Genomic DNA, 5,000 nt, shown 5'->3' on the forward strand with positions numbered 1-5,000 from the left:
GTCCTTCCTCGACATATCGGCTGAGGAACCCGTGTTGGGAAAGTTTCCCATTGACACCAAGGGAACTATCACGGTTGTACTGCCTAGTCTGGAGTATATATGCGTTATCTGTAAACAACACATGGGCAAAGCATCCGAACTTGTTGCACATTTTAACATCAAACACAGAGACATTCCTCTGGTGTTTAAGTGCGCTAAATGTGACAAAACCAACTCAAACCACCGATTGATTGCCTGTCATGCCCCCAAATGTGGGGGAATAAAGTTAACTGAGGAAAGCTTACCAATGGTCTGTGAATGTTGCCAGGCACGCTTTGCGACTCTAAGTGGCCTTTCGCAGCACAAGAGGCATGCTCACCCAGTCACCCGTAATGAGGAAAGGATTAAAGATGGTATAAAGGGTACCTCGCAGAGAGGGGTACACCGTAGCTGCTGGTCTTTGAAGGAAGTAGAACAGCTGGCCCTTCTAGAGTTGCAGTTTCAGGGGAAAAAGAATATCAATAAGATCATTGCTGAAGCGCTTGGGACTAAGACCAACAAGCAAGTCTCTGACAAGAGACGGGACCTAAGTAAAAAGACAGGGGCCCCCATGTCAGACAGCTTACATTTTTCTTCTAGGCCTCTTGAGACATTGTCTCCCCCACCAAATGTAACAACGGGGACTTCATCCATACTCGCTCAAGCAGCTGAGCGGCTTACGAATGAGAATTCTGGGACCCTGGAAAAGCCTGCAATGGAGGCAATAAAGGCTTGGCTTAACGGCGAGGGCCAACATGATGCCCTCGTAGAAACTGCCACAGCATTGATGCTTTGTCCGATGAGATTGGTGAAAAACAAAGGCAAACGTTCAAAACCTGAGAACGACATTATTAAACCCAGGATATTACCCACACGATCTTGGATGAAGAAGAGAGCGGAAAAACGAGGAAGCTTCATGAAGCACCAGAAGCTCTTCTTTAAGAACCGCTCTCTTCTTGCGTCCTTAGTCCTGGATGGCACTGAACGTCATGAATGCCGAATCCCGAACGCAGATGTATATCGTTTTTACTGCGAAAAATGGGAGAAGGTGTTGCCATTCAATGGCCTGGGCCAATTTAAGTCATCAGGTGTTGCAAATAACGAATACTTTGAGCCCCTAATTTCGGTGGAGGAAGTTCAGACTGCCATACGGGCCATTAAACCAACGTCAGCAGCTGGGCCAGATGGCCTAACAAGGGCTGCAATCTGTGCTGCCGACCCCGAGGGTCGGACACTGACAGCCCTATTTAATGCATGGATGATTACAGGAATTATTCCCAAAGAGTTGAAAAAGAATAGGACGATTCTTATTCCTAAGGTTATGGACGATGAAAAGCTGAAAGAATTGGGGAACTGGAGACCAATAACGATTGGTTCAATGATTCTGAGATTATTTTCCAGAATAATGACTGCACGTCTTGCTCGTGCTTGTCCCTTAAACCCAAGGCAGCGTGGTTTTATAGCGGCATCTGGCTGCTCTGAAAATCTTAAGGTGCTACAGGACCTTATGAGACACGCTAAGAAATTGCACAGGCCGTTGGCTGTCATGTTCATCGACATAGCGAAAGCTTTTGACTCGGTTTCGCATGCTCATATTTTATGGGTGTTAAGGCACAAGAAAGTAGATGAACACGTGGTGGGCATCATCCAGAACGCCTACGATCGGTGTACGACCTCGTTCAAAAGCAATGGCGAGTCGACTCGAGAAATTAGCATACGTGTTGGTGTCAAACAGGGTGACCCCATGTCACCCCTGCTCTTCAATCTTGCCATGGACCCTTTGATATGCACCCTAGAGTCACACGGAGTTGGGTACTCCATTGATACCGACCACGTGACAGCTCTTGCGTTTGCTGATGATTTGGTGTTGGTGAGCGAATCTTGGGTTGGTATGGCCGCCAATCTAGCGATCTTGGAATCATTTTGTGGGCTATCGGGATTGGAGGTTCAGGCCAGAAAGTGCCAGGGCTTCATGATAAGCCCAACCAAAGATTCATATACGGTGAACAACTGCGACCCATGGACTATCAAAAATAAAGATGTCCATATGATCCAACCTGATGAATCAACGAAATACCTTGGTCTGAAAATTGGCCCTTGGACTGGCACTATACAGCCTGATCTACATTGTCAGCTAAAGACATGGATCTCGAAAATCGATGAGGCGCCTCTGAAGCCAACTCAGAAGGTTGAACTACTCAATGCCTATGCCCTACCCAGATTGTTATATCCTGCAGACCACTCGGACTGCAAGCAATCAACTCTCCGTGGGTTGGACCAAGAGATTAGAAAGGCGGTAAAAGGATGGCTCCACCTTCCCGCTTCAACTTGTGATGGACTGTTATATGCCAGAGCCCGAGACGGAGGCCTTGCCATCTTGAAACTGGAAAAAACAATCCCTTCGGTTCAAGTTAGAAGGCTGCAACGTATAGCAAACTCGTCCGATGCTATCACCCGTAATATTGTGTCCTCGCAGGGTATGGAGGAAGAATACCGTAATTTGTGGGTACGAGCAGGGGGTGACAGTGATGCAATCCCAACATTCGTTCTCAGGGACTCGGTGTCAAAAGAACCTGTATATCCGAGACCCTGCGATTGGAGGGAGCATGAATTTCAGAGATGGTGCGAAAAGCCGGTTCAAGGAAGGGGCATTGTAAACTTTGCGCATGATAGAATCAGTAATGCTTGGTTGAGGCCATGGTGCGGCTTTAAACAATGCTTTTTTATCGCAGCACTACAACTAAGGGCAAATATTTACCCAACAAGAGAAAGCTTGAACAGAGGCAGAGATGGGGCCTTACGTTCCTGCAGGAAATGCTCTGCCAGACTCGAGTCCCTTTCGCACATTCTCGGTCAATGTCCTGCAGTACAGAAAGCAAGAATTGCGCGACATAACAAGATCAGTAACATTCTGGCAGACGAAGCGGCTAGATTGGGCTGGTCTGTATACAAAGAGCCACGGTTCATATCCGAGACGGGAGAGATGAGAAAGCCTGACCTCGTGTTTGCAAAAGATGAGGAGGCGGTTGTGATCGATGTCACCGTCCGTTTTGAGCTTTCAAAGAATACCTTGTCAGATGCTGCCTCGCACAAAGTTTCGTACTATACCCCTCTTGGTGATCAAGTCAAAGTGCTGACGAAGGCTAGCAAGGTCACATTCTTTGGATTCCCGGTTGGGGCAAGAGGAAAGTGGCCCCTTGAGAATAACGAGGTACTTACCTCCCTGGGCCTGACCAAACCCAGAACGACATCACTGGCCAAGATGATTTCCCGCAGAACGCTGCTTTTCTCTCTTGATATTCTGAGAATGTTCTGTGGAAATTATGCGGTCTATGAACAGTCATAGACAACCTCCGAAACAAATAATAGTTTTGTTTTAAGATGTCATTTGTTTTAGATTGATTTTGTTATTTTCGAAGGTGAAGTCGGTTTTTATTTCATTTTACTATTTTCCACAATTTAGATTGTTATTTTCCAAGACGAAGTCTTGGTTCTTTTTTTTATTGTTAGTTTTTTTTTAACACGTCGTATTTGTTACTTTAGAGCTTAGAGGGGACTTTATTTTCGCCTTACTATTTTCTGCCTACAAAGAAGATAAAAAATAAGCTTTTTTCAAGATGGTTTTGTTATTTTCCAAGGTGAAGTCTTGGTATTCTTATTTTACTATTTTCCATAAAGAAGACCTTTCTTTTAGATTTTGTTATTTTCCAAGACGAAGACTTGGTATTTTTATTATATTGCTATTTTTTTACACGAAGCTTATTCAAGAGCACTTATATAGATTAGACTTTGTTATTTTAATTCTTTATTTTTTGGACTACATCAGTTCGAGAGTCCTGTAACTTACTATTTTCTGCCTACAAAGAAGATTACAAATAAGCTTTATTTAAGATGTTTTAGATTAGATTTTGTTATTTTCCAAGGTGAAGTCTTGGTTTTTTTATTTTACTATTTTCCACAAAGAAGACTTTTCTTTTCTTTTAGATTTTGTTATTTTTCAAGACGAAGACTTGGTATTTTTTTTGCTATTTTTTTACAGGAAGCTTTATTCAAGAGCACTTATATAGATTAGACTTTGTTATTTTAATTCTTTATTTTTGCACTACATCAGTTCGAGAGAAGACTACAAACCAGCTTTATTTAAGATGTTTTAGATTAGATTTTGTTATTTTCCAAGGTGAAGTCTTGGTTTTTTTATTTTACTATTTTCCACAAAGAAGACTTTTCTTTTAGATTTTGTTATTTTCCAAGACGAAGACTTGGTATTTTTTTATTGCTATTTTTTTTACACGAAGCCTATTCAAGAGCACTTATATAGATTGGTCTTTGTTATTTTAATTCTTTATTTTTGGACTACATCAGTTCGAGAGTCCTGTAACTTCCTATTTTCTGCCTACAAAGTCAGCTTTATTTAAGATGTTTTAGATTAGATTTTGTTATTTTCCAAGGTGAAGTCTTGGTTTTTTTATTTTACTATTTTCCACAAAGAAGACTTTTCTTTTCTTTTAGATTTTGTTATTTTCCAAGATGAAGACTTGGTTTTTTATATTGCTATTTTTTTTTTTACACTGCTTTAATCAAGAGCGCTTATATAGATTAGACTTTGTTATTTTAATTCTTTATTTTTGGAATACATCAGTTCGAGAGTCCTGTAACGTACTATTTTCTGCCTACAAAGAAGACTACAGACAAGCTTTATTTAAGATGTTTTAGATTAGATTTTGTTATTTTCCAAGGTGAAGACTTGGTTTTTTTATTTTACTATTTTCCACAAAGAAGATTTTTCTTTTAGATTTTGTTATTTTCCAAGACGAAGACTTGGTATTTTTTTTATTGCTAGTTTTTTTTTATATATGTTACTTCAGAGCATAGAGAGGACTTTATTTTTACCTTACTATTTTCTGCCTTCAAAGAAGTAACGTACTATTTTCTGCCTACAAAGAAGACTACAGACAAGTTTTATTTAAGATGTTTTAGATTAG

The 5,000-nt window shown here is 40.9% G+C and overlaps 1 pseudogene; it reads left to right on the forward strand.

The window, feature by feature from the left end:
• LOC142911593 (28S ribosomal RNA) overlaps window positions 1-5,000 on the forward strand; it is a 10,873-nt pseudogene that overhangs the window by 3,370 nt on the left and 2,503 nt on the right.

The sequence above is a fragment of the Petromyzon marinus genome, unplaced genomic scaffold (assembly GCF_048934315.1).
Source record: "Petromyzon marinus isolate PM22_M1 ecotype Great Lakes invasive population unplaced genomic scaffold, UKy_Petmar_22M1.pri1.0 PM_G_Scaffold_18, whole genome shotgun sequence".
NCBI lineage: Eukaryota > Metazoa > Chordata > Hyperoartia > Petromyzontiformes > Petromyzontidae > Petromyzon > Petromyzon marinus.